The 18,089-nt window shown below is 39.4% G+C and overlaps 6 non-coding genes across 6 annotated transcripts; all 6 read left to right on the plus strand.

Moving 5' to 3' along the window:
• Positions 1-4,394: 4,394 nt before the first annotated feature.
• TRNAS-GCU (transfer RNA serine (anticodon GCU)) lies at positions 4,395-4,476 on the plus strand. Its single transcript has one exon. It is a non-coding gene; the product is annotated as a tRNA-Ser (tRNA).
• A 504-nt stretch (positions 4,477-4,980) lies between these two features.
• On the plus strand, positions 4,981-5,062 carry TRNAL-AAG (transfer RNA leucine (anticodon AAG)). Its single transcript has one exon. It is a non-coding gene; the product is annotated as a tRNA-Leu (tRNA).
• Positions 5,063-9,716: 4,654 nt separating this feature from the next.
• Positions 9,717-9,798, plus strand: TRNAS-GCU (transfer RNA serine (anticodon GCU)). The gene has a single exon. It is a non-coding gene; the product is annotated as a tRNA-Ser (tRNA).
• Positions 9,799-10,303: 505 nt separating this feature from the next.
• TRNAL-AAG (transfer RNA leucine (anticodon AAG)) lies at positions 10,304-10,385 on the plus strand. The gene has a single exon. It is a non-coding gene; the product is annotated as a tRNA-Leu (tRNA).
• A 4,654-nt stretch (positions 10,386-15,039) lies between these two features.
• TRNAS-GCU (transfer RNA serine (anticodon GCU)) lies at positions 15,040-15,121 on the plus strand. The gene has a single exon. It is a non-coding gene; the product is annotated as a tRNA-Ser (tRNA).
• Positions 15,122-15,626: 505 nt separating this feature from the next.
• Positions 15,627-15,708, plus strand: TRNAL-AAG (transfer RNA leucine (anticodon AAG)). Its single transcript has one exon. It is a non-coding gene; the product is annotated as a tRNA-Leu (tRNA).
• The last annotated feature ends 2,381 nt before the right edge of the window (positions 15,709-18,089 follow it).

Consider the following 18,089-nt stretch of genomic DNA (forward strand, 5'->3'; position numbering starts at 1 on the left):
CAGTGAGTGTAAACAGTAGAACGCTGTGTGATACGTTTCCTTGCAGTGAGGACAGCTCGCGTTTCTAAAGCAGAGAGCAAACATACAATGGGGAAGAAGAATAAATAAGGAAAGACATATATTATATGCAGACAGTTATTATACTTTGCTTTTCACCTGTAACTCGCTCAACTGTCGGTGAATGCTGCGTTACCCAGCATAGCCAGGTCACCACAGCGGGTGTCCACAGTGTTTGGCCAAGTTACTATAGTTGTGAGCTTGTACATGTGAGGTAGCGTGGCTGAGCAGGCTAAACTGGCTAGATTTAGGCTCCAGTCTCTCTGGAGCCGTGGGCTTGAATCCCAACACTTTAAGTTTACTTGAACCAAATACTTTTGCAAAAAAGGTTCATGTAATAAATATTCATTAGGGTCGTGGTTGTGAGTATGACACTAATGAATAAAAGTGGGACTAACAATGCTACAATTCCTGAGACTACCACTGCACTAACAGCCTGGGAGAGGTTTGAGCTGGATACAGGATACTTGCATGAGGGAACTAACTCGAAAGGGGAACTATCCACTGATGTTTTCTATTGCTTGCTGAGTGAGTATGTTGACACAATGGTTGCAAAAGATTGTTTTGTGTGTACACAGATTCCTGTTTCGGTACAAGAGGGGGTTACCTATCATAGACTGTCATTACCATATGGGATACGTTGTAGTCTGTTACTAACAAGATTCTATAACCAGGAAGAGATTCAATATTTTTACTCAAATCATGATCTTGTGTTTTCTAATGTGCCTATCATAGAGGATGTGAGTGGGGTAGCTAAGTACTATAGCATAAAGTTAGTTAAAGGATTCTTTCAGGCGACATTAACAATTAGTACATCTTATGCACACCACAATAATTTGACATGTTTGCTTACACCTGTAGAGAAAAGCTTTTTAGATCACACGGAAGAGAGAAGAAGGGCATTGAAGGGTAAACTAGAGAAAGGATTACAGCAACGGGCCTTTGCTAGTAGTGACGGTTATAGTGCAATTAGAGAACAAGTGAAGTTAGCTTTAGAAGCACTACATGTAGGAAAGCTTTGCATATCCAAGACCAAATCATACTATGACAATGTGTTTGTGGGAATGAGTGAATGTACGCGTTTGTTTTTGTTTCAGGGTAAATGGACGTTCATGTTAAATGGACAGGATCCAGCAATCCCCGGGATTTATTATATATGTGGACTTAATGCTTATTACCGTCTTCCAAAGGGATAGTATGGGACATGTTATTTGGGGATAGTTTTCCCAAAGATATATCAACTTGACGATTTGAAAAGGTTACCAAAATTGTCTGAATTACATTGTACTAGACATAAGAAAGAGACTGCTGCTGGTGTAGTAGGAGACATATTTGGGACGATAATTTCTTCAGTGGGAGTTATTATGAACTCCATAAAGATTCAAAAGTTGTCTACTATTGAGGATAACATGCTGACAAACTTTTCAGGGGCTATACTCCTGATGGATACTGAACTTGCTGCGGAGGGGGCTATGACTCTTCAAAACAGGCTTGCTTTAGACATTCTTTTAGTGAAAAATGGCAGAGTTTGTAGATTGCTCAATGGGTGTAATTGTTGCGCTTACATACCAGATAATAGTAATGAGATTAGAAGTATGCTTACTAACTTGACTAGGGATAGTACGGACTTGAAGGATTTGAAAGAACCAGGTGTTTGGAAAAAGGTTGGGAAAGGATTTGCTTCAGTGGGAAATTGGATTAGTATCATTTGGCATGGGATATTGTCTAAAATAATACAGGGGATATTGATTGTTATAGATTGCTTATTTGGATCATGGGTGGCATGTAAAATTAGTAAAAGAATAAAATTGAAGATGGCGAAAAATAATAGGAGGAGGGAAGAAAAACAAAGGGAAAAATTATTCAGGGCAAGATCAAAGGGGAAACCAAGAAGGGAAGAGATTGATATGAGGGAATTTTAGTATGTAAAATTAGTAGGGAAGATTTGTGTGATGACAAGAGTCATCAGAGGAGGGATTGCTGGAGTGTGTCTTTTAAAATTAATATTAACATGAAAAGCTTACAATATATTGTGTAATGAAGCTGCATTATAAATGTGTTAACGTAGAAATAATGCACACGTTTGAAATGTGCCCATGGAGAGTGGCTACCAATGTATACGAAGACTAATGAAAGTTATTAATGCTGAATTAATTATGTACTACTGTTTTTAATTTGTATTAAAATATCAAAATTGGAGTTATGTATTAGGAGTTTGTTCATTAAGCAGTAGGCCTTAGTTTAGCGAAGGTCTGTGCCTAGCTGCCTGGTCTCATATTAAACTGTCTTTTTCTAACGTGCAATGTGCTATTTTTCTGAAGGACATGAATCTGTACTTTCCCAGAAGCTAGAGATGTGTGTAGCTGTAGTAAATTCTTTCTCATGGGACCCTACTTGCTCAAGGAGACATTCTTGCTGAATGCAACAGTGTAATTTGTAACAGGTGCAAGGCTGCCTGGAGTAGGAGAAAACAATGGAACTACTGACTGTAGCGTAAAATGTAACTTTTCTTACCTGACATTCCAACCGATGAAAACATCAATAACATGGGCCAATCAACGACATGAGAACTGTGGTTTGTGTAAAACTCTGGTGAAGATTATTGGACAGAGATGGCGATGCACCAATGATTATCCATTGAGGAATTAGGAGTAAATTAGACAGCTTTGATTTAACCACATGACCCGAGGAGAAATCAGGCATTTATTGGACATTCCACTCCAAGCCATTCTTTGCCATTGTACTGAGCCATTTAGGCCATTTCGTTTGAGACTTTGCTGTTTGTTCGCCCTGTTACTCTAAACCACCCTTTACTTATTCCTTACCTGATACTTACTTCTCCTCTATATGAGGGAAGTTCTTGTTCCTTAGCTATGCCATACTGATACTTTGCCCTGTCCTTTCTTTGCTGATGATGCAAACGACTGATGTCCCGAGGACGGAGACTGACGCTGTTTGCTGATCCGTTGGATGGGTAACTATCTGATGAAAATTGTAATTGTCTGTTTGCCTTTTCTTTCTAGGTACCAACTGCTCTTTGATAGAGGCCATAGTTAGATGTTTTCCAAATTTGTGTTTGCTAAATTGTTTTGCATGAAGCCCAACATGCTGATGCTAATACGAGGTTATTTAAGGTGTTCACTAAAATCTGACGCAAATAGACAAATGACTGAGTTCTTGCTTTGTTGAACCATGCACTACTGAGACTTTGCTAAGTTGCTTCTTAATAATTATGTGTTAATACTGAGTGAATATTCTCTATGCATTGATTAATTGCATTTCTAATTGCAAATCTGAAGAGTTACTAATGAGATGAATTGCTGATGAGATTAACAGAAATGACTTTAGATTGTAACCAGTAGGGAAATAAATATCCTAACACTTAACTAAATTGGTGTGGTTATTCATGACTGAAATATCATGGTGTGTTCACTTTATTGACTCTCATTAAAGGTTATTGATTAGCATGCTGATTAGTTATTGCGATTGTTGTTGAGATATTGATCTATTGATTTGTGATGCCAAAAGACATCTCGTACTGGGAAGTCCCCGAACCTGGTCTAAAAGGTTCATCGACCTAGGCGTGTCTCCTTGTAAGTTTACTTATCAAGGCTCTGACGCACCTTCACTAATAAAAAGTAATCTGATCGCTTGCTGCGGAGTCATCGTCAACAAAAACTACCAAAATATTACTTCAATGTATTGTAATTACGACTGCCTCAGTTTTATGCATTACGTGAGTAGTCGGACAGCAATTTATTTAGCGCAAAAATATTTCTTGTTGATGCACGTACGTTTTTAAACTGAAGTGTCATAGCTGTAGCGGCAATACTCCCAGTTTAGGTGGTTTTATAAACTAAGTTTTACTTTCTCCTACTTAAAACTTTTTGCAGAACAATGCACATTAAATGGGGAGGCAGTTTTCCTTAATTGTGTACTATTTGCTGCCTAATGTTGACATGTAAGCACACCACCAATAACTGACACCTAGAGACTCGAAAGCGACATACCAGTACAATATTTGTATGATGTTGCACTTTAAATCCACGTACAACTGAATTAAAGCAATCTTAGCTCATTTGAGGGTAGTGTGATAGTACATCACATATGGATAGAACACGTTTGGAAAGTGTAATTTTCATGATTACATTACATTTAACATATAAATTCAAGCTGAAGTAGGGATGGACAACAAGGTCGTATAGAGCAAAGCTGAAGACAACAAGTTACCATAACAATCTGTAAATATATGCTCTTTATTATGTTTAGACAACTATCACCTAATAGAACACATTTTGGCTACCATATTTTGTACTCCTGAAACATGGTGTTTTGAAGACGAGGTGGCCGAGTGGTTAAGGCGATGGACTGCTAATCCATTGTGCCCTGAACGCGTGGGTTCGAATCCCATCCTCGTTGGTTTATTGTTCCGTTCTCAGATTTTAGTATGTGGTAGGGCTGGATTAACCCTATTTTATGTGAAAGTTAAATGACATATCCCATGGTATTTCCGGCAGTACAACGGCTCAGTTTGGAAACACCGCTCAGTTGAGTACTGTGCTTAGGCATTACTGTAAACAGCGCCAGCCGGGTTCTGCTCATGAATCACAAAATCTTTCCTGAGGCGGAGGGTTGGTAAGTTGAGGGACGTAGATAGTTTGATTCCTTATCGTTAAAGAAAGAGAAGCAGCGCGTGCGGGACGCCAATGTAAGGGTTGTCTTCCTACGGACTCTCAGGACTGGCGCTCCCTGACACCTCCCATGGCCCGGGACCAATCCTGACCTACTGAATGTATCACGTGCCTGTTGCTGTTGGCGTTGACTTTCCTAGATCACTTCACAGGCTATACACCCTTATTCTCCAACTCCCCTATACAATAGAACATCTCACTTCAGAAAGCTTACAGAAACAGGTTTGCACAGGGTAGTGTGGCTGAGCGGTCTAAGGCACTGGATTAAGGCTCCAGTCTCTTTGGAGGCGTGGGTTCGAATTCCACCGCTGCCAGTATTTTTCAACTCACAAACGTATTTTGTCTGCATCAGTGTCTCACTCTCTGCCTTCTGCACCTAGGATCCACATAGCGAGAGGTGAGACTATGTAAAGTGGTGACGTATATATATAAGGGTAGCCAGACAGTGGGACCGAGCCTTCTTATTTTAAAAAACCACAACCTAAGGAGACAAGAATTGTATCGGTAAACAAACCAGCTGTCTTGAAGTCTAACTATAGAGGCGACGAGAGGGGTCACTGTGATGCTGAAAGTTCAGTGAGTGTAAACAGTAGAACGCTGTGTGATACGTTTCCTTGCAGTGATGACAGCTCGCGTTTCTAAAGCAGAGAGCAAACATACAATGGGGAAGAAGAATAAATAAGGAAAGACATATATTATATGCAGACAGTTATTATACTTTGCTTTTCACCTGTAACTCGCTCAACTGTCGGTGAATGCTGCGTTACCCTGCATAGCCAGGTCACCACAGCGGGTGTCCACAGTGTTTGGCCAAGTTACTATAGTTGTGAGCTTGTACATGTGAGGTAGCGTGGCTGAGCAGGCTAAACTGGCTAGATTTAGGCTCCAGTCTCTCTGGAGCCGTGGGCTTGAATCCCAACACTTTAAGTTTACTTGAACCAAATACTTTTGTAAAAAAGGTTCATGTAATAAATATTCATTAGGGTCGTGGTTGTGAGTATGACACTAATGGATAAAAGTGGGACTAACAATGCTACAATTCCTGAGACTACCACTGCACTAACAGCCTGGGAGAGGTTTGAGCTGGATACAAGATACTTGCATGAGGGAACTAACTCGAAAGGGGAACTATCCACTGATGTGTTCTATCGCTTGCTGAGTGAGTATGTTGACACAATGGATGCAAAAGATTGTATTGTGTGTACACAGATTCCTGTTTCGGTACAAGAGGGGGTTACCTATCATAGACTGTCATTAACATATGGGATACGTTGTAGTCTGTTACTAACAAGATTCTATAACCAGGAAGAGATTCAATATTTTTACTCAAATCATGATCTTGTGTTTTCTAATGTGCCTATCATAGAGGATGTGAGTGGGGTAGCTAAGTACTATAGCATAAAGTTAGTTAAAGGATTCTTTCAGGGGACATTAACAATTAGTACATCTTATGCACACCACAATAATTTGACATGTTTGCTTACACCTGTAGAGAAAAGCTTTTTAGATCACACGGAAGAGAGAAGAAGGGCATTGAAGGGTAAACTAGAGAAAGGATTACAGCAACGGGCCTTTGCTAGTAGTGACGGTTATAGTGCAATTAGAGAACAAGGGAAGTTAGCTTTAGACGCACTACATGTAGGAAAGCTTTGCATATCCAAGACCAAATCATACTATGACAATGTGTTTGTGGGAATGAGTGAATGTAAGCGTGTGTTTTTGTTTCAGAGTAAATGGACGTTCATGTTAAATGGACAGGATCCAGCAATCCCCGGGATTTATTATATATGTGGACTTAATGCTTATTACCGTCTTCCAAAGGGATAGTATGGGACATGTTATTTGGGTATAGTTTTCCCAAAGATATATCAACTTGACGATTTGAAAAGGTTACCAAAATTGTCTGAATTACATCGTACTAGACATAAGAAAGAGACTGCTGCTGGTGTAGTAGGAGACATATTTGGGATGATAATTTCTTCAGTGGGAGTTATTATGAACTCCATAAAGATTCAAAAGTTGTCTACTATTGAGGATAACATGCTGACAAACTTTTCAGGGGCTATACTCCTGATGGATACTGAACTTGCTGCGGAGGGGGCTATGACTCTTCAAAACAGGCTTGCTTTAGACATTCTTTTAGTGAAAAATGGCAGAGTTTGTAGATTGCTCAATGGGTGTAATTGTTGCGCTTACATACCAGATAATAGTAATGAGATTAGAAGTATGCTTACTAACTTGACTAGGGATAGTACGGACTTGAAGGATTTGAAAGAACCAGGTGTTTGGAAAAAGGTTGGGAAAGGATTTGCTTCAGTGGGAAATTGGATTAGTAACATTTGGCATGGGATATTGTCTAAAATAATACAGGGGATATTGATTGTTATAGATTGCTTATTTGGATCATGGGTGGCATGTAAAATTAGTAAAAGAGTAAAATTGAAGATGGCGAAAAATAATAGGAGGAGGGAAGAAAAACAAAGGGAAAAATTATTCAGGGCAAGATCAAAGGGGAAACCAAGAAGGGAAGAGATTGATATGAGGGAATTTTAGTATGTAAAATTAGTAGGGAATACTTGTGTGATGACAAGAGTCATCAGAGGAGGGATTGCTGGAGTGTGTCTTTTAAAATTAATATTAACATGAAAAGCTTACAATATATTGTGTAATGAAGCTGCATAAAAAATGTGTTAACGTAGAAATAATGCACACGTTTGAAATGTGCCCACGGGGAGTGGCTACCAATGTATACGAAGACTAATGAAAGTTATTAATGCTGAATTAATTATGTACTAATGTTTTTAATTTGTATTAACGTATCAAAATTGGAGTTATGTATTAGGAGTTTGTTCATTAAGCAGTAGGCCTTAGTTTAGCGAAGGTCTGTGCCTAGCTGCCTGGTCTCATATCAAACTGTCTTTTTCTAACGTACAATGTGCTATTTTCCTGAAGGACATGAAACTGTACTTTCCCAGAAGCTAGAGATGTGTGTAGCTGTAGTCAATTCTTTCTCATGGGACCCTACTTGCTCAAGGAGACATTCTTACTGAATGCAACAGTGTAATTTGTAACAGGTCCAAGGCTGCCTGGAGTAGGAGAAAACAATGGAACTACTGACTGTAGCGTAAAATGTAACTTTTCTCACCTGTCATTCCAACCGATGAAAACGTCAATAACATGGGCCAATCAACGACATGAGAACTGTGGTTTGTGTAAAACTCTGGTGAAGATTATTGGACAGAGATGGCGATGCACCAATGATTATCCATTGAGGAATTAGGAGTAAATTAGACAGCTTTGATTTAACCACATGACCCGAGGAGAAATCAGGCATTTATTGGACATTCCACTCCAAGCCATTCTTTGCCATTCTACTGAGCCATTTAGGCCATTTCGTTTGAGACTTTGCCGTTTGTTCGCCCTGTTACTCTAAACCACCCTTTACTTATTCCTTACCTGATACTTACTTCTCCTCTATATGAGGGAAGTTCTTGTTCCTTAGCTATGCCATACTGATACTTTGCCCTGTCCTTTCTTTGCTGATGATGCAAACGACTGATGTCCCGAGGACGGAGACTGACGCTGTTTGCTGATCCGTTGGATGGGTAACTATCTGATGAAAATTGTAATTGTCTGTTTGCCTTTTCTTTCTAGGTACCAACTGCTCTTTGATAGAGGCCATAGTTAGATGTTTTCAAAATTTGTGTTTGCTAAATTGTTTTGCATGAAGCCCAACATGCTGATGCTAATACGAGGTTATTTAAGGTGTTCACTAAAATCTGACGCAAATAGACAAATGACTGAGTTCTTGCTTTGTTGAACCATGCACTACTGAGACTTTGCTAAGTTGCTTCTTAATAATTATGTGTTAATACTGAGTGAATATTCTCTATGCATTGATTAATTGCGTTTCTAATTGCAAATCTGAAGAGTTACTAATGAGATGAATTGCTGATGAGATTAACAGAAATGACTTTAGATTGTAACCAGTAGGGAAATAAATATCCTAACACTTAACTAAATTGGTGTGGTTATTCATGACTGAAATATCATGGTGTGTTCACTTTATTGACTCTCATTAAAGGTTATTGATTAGCATGCTGATTAGTTATTGCGATTGTTGTTGAGATATTGATCTATTGATTTGTGATGCCAAAAGACATCTCGTACTGGGAAGTCCCCGAACCTGGTCTAAAAGGTTCATCGACCTAGGCGTGTCTCCTTGTAAGTTTACTTATCAAGGCTCTGACGCGCCTTCACTAATAAAAAGTAATCTGATCGCTTGCTGCGGAGTCATCGTCAACAAAAACTACCAAAATATTACTTCAATGTATTGTAATTACGACTGCCTCAGTTTTATGCATTACGTGAGTAGTCGGACTGCAATTTATTTAGCGCAAAAATATTTCTTGTTGATGCACGTACGTCTTTAAACTGAAGTGTCATAGCTGTAGCGGCAATACTCCCAGTTTAGGTGGTTTTATAAACTAAGTTTTACTTTCTCCTACTTAAAACTTTTTGCAGAACAATGCACATTAAATGGGAAGGCAGTTTTCCTTAATTGTGTACTATTTGCTGCCTAATGTTGACATGTAAGCACACCACCAATAACTGACACCTAGAGACTCGAAAGCGCCATACCAGTACAATATTTGTATGATATTGCACTTTAAATCCACGTACAACTGAATTAAAGCAATCTTAGCTCATTTGAGGGTAGTGTGATAGTACATCACATATGGATAGAACACGTTTGGAAAGTGTAATTTTCATGATTACATTACATTTAACATATAAATTCAAGCTGAAGTAGGGATGGACAACAAGGTCGTATAGAGCAAAGCTGAAGACAACAAGTTACCATAACAATCTGTAAATATATGCTCTTTATTATGTTTAGACAACTATCACCTAATAGAACACATTTTGGCTACCATATTTTGTAGTCCTGAAACATGGTGCTTTGAAGACGAGGTGGCCGAGTGGTTAAGGCGATGGACTGCTAATCCATTGTGCTCTGCACGCGTGGGTTCGAATCCCATCCTCGTTGGTTTATTGTTCCGTTCTCAGATTTTAGTATGTGGTAGGGCTGGATTAACCCTATTTTATGTGAAAGTAAAATGACATATCCCATGGTATTTCCGGCAGTACAACGGCTCAGTTTGGAAACACCGCTCAGTTGAGTACTGTGCTTAGGCATTACTGTAAACAGCGCCAGCCGGGTTCTGCTCATGAATCACACAATCTTTCCTGAGGCGGAGGGTTGGTAAGTTGAGGGACGTAGATAGTTTGATTCCTTATCGTTAAAGAAAGAGAAGCAGCGCGTGCGGGACGCCAATGTAAGGGTTGTCTTCCTACGGACTCTCAGGACTGGCGCTCCCTGACACCTCCCATGGCCCGGGACCAATCCTGACCTACTGAATGTATCACGTGCCTGCTGCTGTTGGCGTTGACTTTCCTAGGATCACTTCACAGGCTATACACCCTTATTCTCCAACTCCCCTATACAATAGAACATCTCACTTCAGAAAGCTTACAGAAACAGCTTTGCACAGGGTAGTGTGGCTGAGCGGTCTAAGGCACTGGATTAAGGCTCCAGTCTCTTTGGAGGCGTGGGTTCGAATCCCACCGCTGCCAGTATTTTTCAAATCACAAACGTATTTTGTCTGCATCAGTGTCTCACTCTCTGCCTTCTGCACCTACGATCCACATAGCGAGAGGTGAGACTATGTAAAGTGGTGACGTATATATATAAGGGTAGCCAGACAGTGGGACCGAGCCTTCTTATTTTAAAAAACCACAACCTAAGGTGACAAGAATTGTATCGGTAAACAAACCAGCTGTCTTGAAGTCTAACTATAGAGGCGACAAGAGGGGTCACTGTGATGCTGAAAGTTCAGTGAGTGTAAACAGTAGAACGCTGTGTGATACGTTTCCTTGCAGTGATGACAGCTCGCGTTTCTAAAGCAGAGAGCAAACATACAATGGGGAAGAAGAATAAATAAGGAAAGACATATATTATATGCAGACAGTTATTATACTTTGCTTTTCACCTGTAACTCGCTCAACTGTCGGTGAATGCTGCGTTACCCTGCATAGCCAGGTCACCACAGAGGGTGTCCACAGTGTTTGGCCAAGTTACTATAGTTGTGAGCTTGTACATGTGAGGTAGCGTGGCTGAGCAGGCTAAACTGGCTAGATTTAGACTCCAGTCTCTCTGGAGCCGTGTGCTTGAATCCCAACACTTTAAGTTTACTTTAACAAAATACTTTTGCAAAAAAGGTTCATGTAATAAATATTCATTAGGGTCGTGGTTGTGAGTATGACACTAATGGATAAAAGTGGGACTAACAATGCTACAATTCCTGAGACTACCACTGCACTAACAGCCTGGGAGAGGTTTGAGCTGGATACAAGATACTTGCATGAGGGAACTAACTCGAAAGGGGAACTATCCACTGATGTGTTCTATCGCTTGCTGAGTGAGTATGTTGACACAATGGATGCAAAAGATTGTATTGTGTGTACACAGATTCCTGTTTCGGTACAAGAGGGGGTTACCTATCATAGACTGTCATTAACATATGGGATACGTTGTAGTCTGTTACTAACAAGATTCTATAACCAGGAAGAGATTCAATATTTTTACTCAAATCATGATCTTGTGTTTTCTAATGTGCCTATCATAGAGGATGTGAGTGGGGTAGCTAAGTACTATAGCATAAAGTTAGTTAAAGGATTCTTTCAGGCGACATTAACAATTAGTACATCTTATGCACACCGCAATAATTTGACATATTTGCTTACACCTGTAGAGAAAAGCTTTTTAGATCACACGGAAGAGAGAAGAAGGGCATTGAAGGGTAAACTAGAGAAAGGATTACAGCAACGGGCCTTTGCTAGTAGTGACGGTTATAGTGCAATTAGAGAACAAGGGAAGTTAGCTTTAGACGCACTACATGTAGGAAAGCTTTGCATATCCAAGACCAAATCATACTATGACAATGTGTTTGTGGGAATGAGTGAATGTAAGCGTGTGTTTTTGTTTCAGAGTAAATGGACGTTCATGTTAAATGGACAGGATCCAGCAATCCCCGGGATTTATTATATATGTGGACTTAATGCTTATTACCGTCTTCCAAAGGGATAGTATGGGACATGTTATTTGGGGATAGTTTTCCCAAAGATATATCAACTTGACGATTTGAAAAGGTTACCAAAATTGTCTGAATTACATCGTACTAGACATAAGAAAGAGACTGCTGCTGGTGTAGTAGGAGACATATTTGGGACAATAATTTCTTCAGTGGGAGTTATTATGAACTCCATAAAGATTCAAAAGTTGTCTACTATTGAGGATAACATGCTGACAAACTTTTCAGGGGCTATACTCCTGATGGATACTGAACTTGCTGTGGAGGGGGCTATGACTCTTCAAAACAGGCTTGCTTTAGACCTTCTTTTAGTGAAAAATGGCAGAGTTTGTAGATTGCTCAATGGGTGTAATTGTTGCGCTTACATAACAGATAATAGTAATGAGATTAGAAGTATGCTTACTAACTTGACTAGGGATAGTACGGACTTGAAGGATTTGAAAGAACCAGGTGTTTGGAAAAAGGTTGGGAAAGGATTTGCTTCAGTGGGAAATTGGATTAGTAACATTTGGCATGGGATATTGTCTAAAATAATACAGGGGATATTGATTGTTATAGATTGCTTATTTGGATCATGGGTGGCATGTAAAATTAGTAAAAGAATAAAATTGAAGATGGCGAAAAATAATAGGAGGAGGGAAGAAAAACAAAGGGAAAAATTATTCAGGGCAAGATCAAAGGGGAAACCAAGAAGGGAAGAGATTGATATGAGGGAATTTTAGTATGTAAAATTAGTAGGGAAGATTTGTGTGATGACAAGAGTCATCAGAGGAGGGATTGCTGGAGTGTGTCTTTTAAAATTAATATTAACATGAAAAGCTTACAATATATTGTGTAATGAAGCTGCATAAAAAATGTGTTAACGTAGAAATAATGCACACGTTTGAAATGTGCCCACGGGGAGTGGCTACCAATGTATACGAAGACTAATGAAAGTTATTAATGCTGAATTAATTATGTACTAATGTTTTTAATTTGTATTAACATATCAAAATTGGAGTTATGTATTAGGAGTTTGTTCATTAAGCAGTAGGCCTTAGTTTAGCGAAGGTCTGTGCCTATCTGCCTGGTCTCATATTAAACTGTCTTTTTCTAACGTGCAATGTGCTATTTTCCTGAAGGACATGAAACTGTACTTTCCCAGAAGCTAGAGATGTGTGTAGCTGTAGTAAATTCTTTCTCATGGGACCAAACTTGCTCAAGGAGACATTCTTGCTGAATACAACAGTGTAATTTGTAACAGGTGCAAGGCTGCCTGGAGTAGGAGAAAACAATGGAACTACTGACTGTAGCGTAAAATGTAACTTTTCTTACCTGTCATTCCAACCGATGAAAACGTCAATAACATGGGCCAATCAACGACATGAGAACTGTGGTTTGTGTAAAACTCTGGTGAAGATTATTGGACAGAGATGGCGATGCACCACTGATTATCCATTGAGGAATTAGGAGTAAATTAGACAGTTTTGATTTAACCACATGACCCGAGGAGAAATCAGGCATTTATTGGACATTCCACTCCAAGCCATTCTTTGCCATTCTACTGAGCCATTTAGGCCATTTAGTTTGAGACTTTGCCGTTTGTTCGCCCTGTTACTCTAAACCACCCTTTACTTATTCCTTACCTGATACTTACTTCTCCTATATATGAGGGAAGTTCTTGTTCCTTAGCTATGCCATACTGATACATTCCCCTGTCCTTTCTTTGCTGATGATGCAAACGACTGATGTTCCGAGGACGAAGACTGACGCTGTTTGCTGATCCGTTGGATGGGTAACTATCTGATGAAAATTGGAATTGTCTGTTTGCCTTTTCTTTCTAGGTACCAACTGCTCTTTGATAGAGGCCATAGTTAGATGTTTTCCAAATTTGTGTTTGCTAAATTGTTTTGCATGAAGCCCAACATGCTGATGCTAGTACGAGGTTATTTAAGGTGTTCACTAAAATCTGACGCAAATAGACAAATGACTGAGTTCTTGCTTTGTTGAACCATGCACTACTGAGACTTTGCTAAGTTGCTTCTTAATAATTATGTGTTAATACTGAGTGAATATTCTCTATGCATTGATTAATTGCGTTTCTAATTGCAAATCTGAAGAGTTACTAATGAGATGAATTGCTGATGAGATTAACAGAAATGACTTTAGATTGTAACCAGTAGGGAAATAAATATCCTAACACTTAACTAAATTGGTGTGTTTATTCATGACTGAAAGATCATGGTGTGTTCACTTTATTGACTCTCATTAAAGGTTATTGATTAGCATGCTGATTAGTTATTGCGATTGTTGTTGAGATATTGATCTATTGATTTGTGATGCCAAAAGACATCTCGTACTGGGAAGTCCCCGAACCTGGTCTAAAAGATTCATCGACCTAGGCTTGTCTCCTTGTAAGTTTACTTATCAAGGCTCTGATGCGCCTTCACTAATAAAAAGTAATCTGATCGCTTGCTGCGGAGTCATCGTCAACAAAAACTACCAAAATATTACTTCAATGTATTGTAATTACGACTGCCTCAGTTTTATGCATTACGTGAGTAGTCGGACAGCAATTTATTTAGCGCAAAAATATTTCTTGTTGATGCACGTACGTTTTTAAACTGAAGTGTCATAGCTGTAGCGGCAATACTCCCAGTTTAGGTGGTTTTATAAACTAAGTTTTACTTTCTCCTACTTAAAACTTTTTGCAGAACAATGCACATTAAATGGGAAGGCAGTTTTCCTTAATTGTGTACTAGTTGCTGCCTAATGTTGACATGTAAGCACACCACCAATAACTTACACCTAGAGACTCGAAAGCGCCATACCAGTATAATATTTGTATGATATTGCACTTTAAATCCACGTACAACTGAATTAAAGCAATCTTAGCTCATTTGAGGGTAGTGTGATAGTACATCACATATGGATAGAACACGTTTGGAAAGTGTAATTTTCATGATTACATTACATTTAACATATAAATTCAAGCTGAAGTAGGGATGGACAACAAGGTCGTATAGAGCAAAGCTGAAGACAACAAGTTACCATAACAATCTGTAAATATATGCTCTTTATTATGTTTAGACAACTATCACCTAATAGAACACATTTTGGCTACCATATTTTGTACTCCTGAAACATGGTGTTTTGAAGATGAGGTGGCCGAGTGGTTAAGGCGATGGACTGCTAATCCATTGTGCTCTGCACGCGTGGGTTCGTATCCCATCCTCGTCGGTTTATTGTTCCGTCTTTAGTTTTTAGTATGTGGTAGGGCTGGGTTAACCCTATTTTATGTGAAAGTTAAATGACATATCCCATGGTATTTCCGGCAGTACAACGGCTCAGTTTGGAAACACTGCTCAGTTGAGTACTGTGCTTAGGCATTACTGTAAACAGCGCCAGCCGGGTTCTGCTCATGAATCACAAAATCTTTCCTGAGGCGGAGGGTTGGTAAGTTGAGGGACGTAGATAGTTTGATTCCTTATCCTTAAAGAAAGAGAAGCAGCGCTTGCGGGACGCCAATGTAAGGGTTGTCTTCCTACGGACTCTCAGGACTGACGCTCCCTGACACCTCCCATGGCCCGGGGCCAATCCTGACCTACTGAATGTATCACGTGCCTGCTGCTGTTGGCGTTGACTTTCCTAGGATCACTTCACAGGCTATACACCCTTATTCTCCAACTCCCCTATACAACAGAACATCTCACTTCAGAAAGCTTACAGAAACAGGTTTGCACAGGGTAGTGTGGCTGAGTGGTCTAAGGTGCTGGATTAAGGCTCCAGTCTCTTTGGAGGCGTGGGTTCGAATCCCACCGCGGCCAGTATTTTTCAACTCACAAATGTATTTTGTCTGCATCAGTGTCTCACTCTCTGCCTTCTGCACCTACGATCCACATAGCGAGAGGTGAGACTATGTAAAGTGGTGACGTATATATATAAGGGTAGCCAGACAGTGGGACCGAGCCTTCTTATTTTAAAAAACCACAACCTAAGGTGACAAGAATTGTATCGGTAAACAAACCAGCTGTCTTGAAGTCTAACTATAGAGGCGACGAGAGGGGTCACTGTGATGCTGAAAGTTCAGTGAGTGTAAACAGTAGAACGCTGTGTGATACGTTTCCTTGCAGTGATGACAGCTCGCGTTTCTAAAGCAGAGAGCAAACATACAATGGGGAAGAAGAATAAATAAGGAAAGACATATATTATATGCAGATAGTTTTTATACTTTGCTTTTCACCTGTAACTCGCTCAACTGTCGGTGAATGCTGCGTTACCCTGCATAGCCAGGTCACCACAGCGGGTGTCCACAGTGTTTGGCCAAGTTACTATAGCTGTGCGCTTGTAGATGTGAGGTAGCGTGGCTGAGCAGGCTAAACTGGCTAGATTTAGGCTCCAGTCTCTCTGGAGCCGTGGGCTTGAATCCCAACACTTTAAGTTGACTTGAACCAAATACTTTTGCAAAAAAGGTTCATGTAATAAATATTCATTAGGATTATGAGTATGACACTAATGGATAAAAGTGGGACTAACAATGCTACAATTCCTGAGACTACCACTGCACTAATAGCCTGGGAGAGGTTTGAGCTGGATACAAGATACTTGCACGAGGGAATTAACTCGAAAGGGGAACTATCCACTGATGTTTTCTATCGCTTGCTGAGTGAGTATGTTGACACAATGGATGAAAAAGATTGTTTTTTGTGTACACAGATTCCTGTTTCGGTACAAGAGGGGGTTACCTATCATAGACTGTCATTAACATATGGGATACGTTGTAGTCTGTTACTAACAAGATTCTATAACCAGGAAGAGATTCAATATTTTTACTCAAATCATGATCTTGTGTTTTCTAATGTGGCTATCATAGAGGATGTGAGTGGGGTAGCTAAGTACTATAGCATAAAGTTAGTTAAAGAATTATTTCATGCGACATTAACAATTAGTACATCTTATGCACACCACAATAATTTGACATGTTTGTTTACACCTGTAGAGAAAAGCTTTTTAGATCACACGGAAGAGAGAAGAAGGGCATTGAAGGGTAAACTAGAGAAAGGATTACAGCAACGGGCCTTTGCTAGTAGTGACGGTTATAGTGCAATTAGAGAACAAGGGAAGTTAGCTTTAGACACACTACATGTAGGAAAGCTTTGCATATCCAAGACCAAATCATACTATGACAATGTGTTTGTGGGAATGAGTGAATGTAAGCGTGGGTTTTTGTTTCAGAGTAAATGGACGTTCATGTTAAATGGACAGGATCCAGCAATCCCCGGGATTTATTATATATGTGGACTTAATTCTTATTACCGTCTTCCAACGGGATAGTATGGGACATGTTATTTGGGGATAGTTTTCCCAAAGATATATCAACTTGACGATTTGAAAAGGTTACCAAAATTGTCTGAATTACATCGTAATAGACATAAGAATGAGACTGCTGCTGGTGTAGTAGGAGACATATTTGGGACGATAATTTCTTCAGTGGGAGTTATTATGAACTCCATAAAGATTCAAAAGTTGTCTACTATTGAGGATAACATGCTGACAAATTTTTCAGGGGGCTATACTCCTGATAGATACTGAACTTGCTGCGGAGGGGGCTATGACTCTTCAAAACAGGCTTGCTTTAGACATTCTTTTAGTGAAAAATGGCAGAGTTTGTAGATTGCTCAATGGGTGTAATTGTTGCGCTTACATACCAGATAATAGTAATGAGATTAGAAGTATGCTCACTAACTTGACTAGGGACAGTACGGACTTGAAGGATTTGAAAGAACCAGGTGTTTGGAAAAAGGTTGGGAAAGGATTTGCTTCAGTGGGAAATTGGATTGGTAAGATTTGGCATGGGATATTGTCTAAAATAATACAGGGGATATTGATTGTTATAGATTGCTTATTTGGATCATGGGTGGCATGTAAAATTAGTAAAAGAATAAAATTGAAGATGGCGAATAATAATAGGAGGAGGGAAGAAAAACAAAGGGAAAAATTATTCAGGGCAAGATCAAAGGGGAAACCAAGAAGGGAAGAGATTGATATGAGGGAATTTTAGTATGTAAAATTAGTAGGGAAGATTTGTGTGATGACAAGAGTCATCAGAGGAGGGATTGCTGGAGTGTGTCTTTTAAAATTAATATTAACATGAAAAGCTTACAATATATTGTGTAATGAAGCTGCATAAAAAATGTGTTAACGTAGA

Source organism: Pleurodeles waltl, chromosome 12 (genome assembly GCF_031143425.1).
Source record: "Pleurodeles waltl isolate 20211129_DDA chromosome 12, aPleWal1.hap1.20221129, whole genome shotgun sequence".
Lineage (NCBI taxonomy): Eukaryota > Metazoa > Chordata > Amphibia > Caudata > Salamandridae > Pleurodeles > Pleurodeles waltl.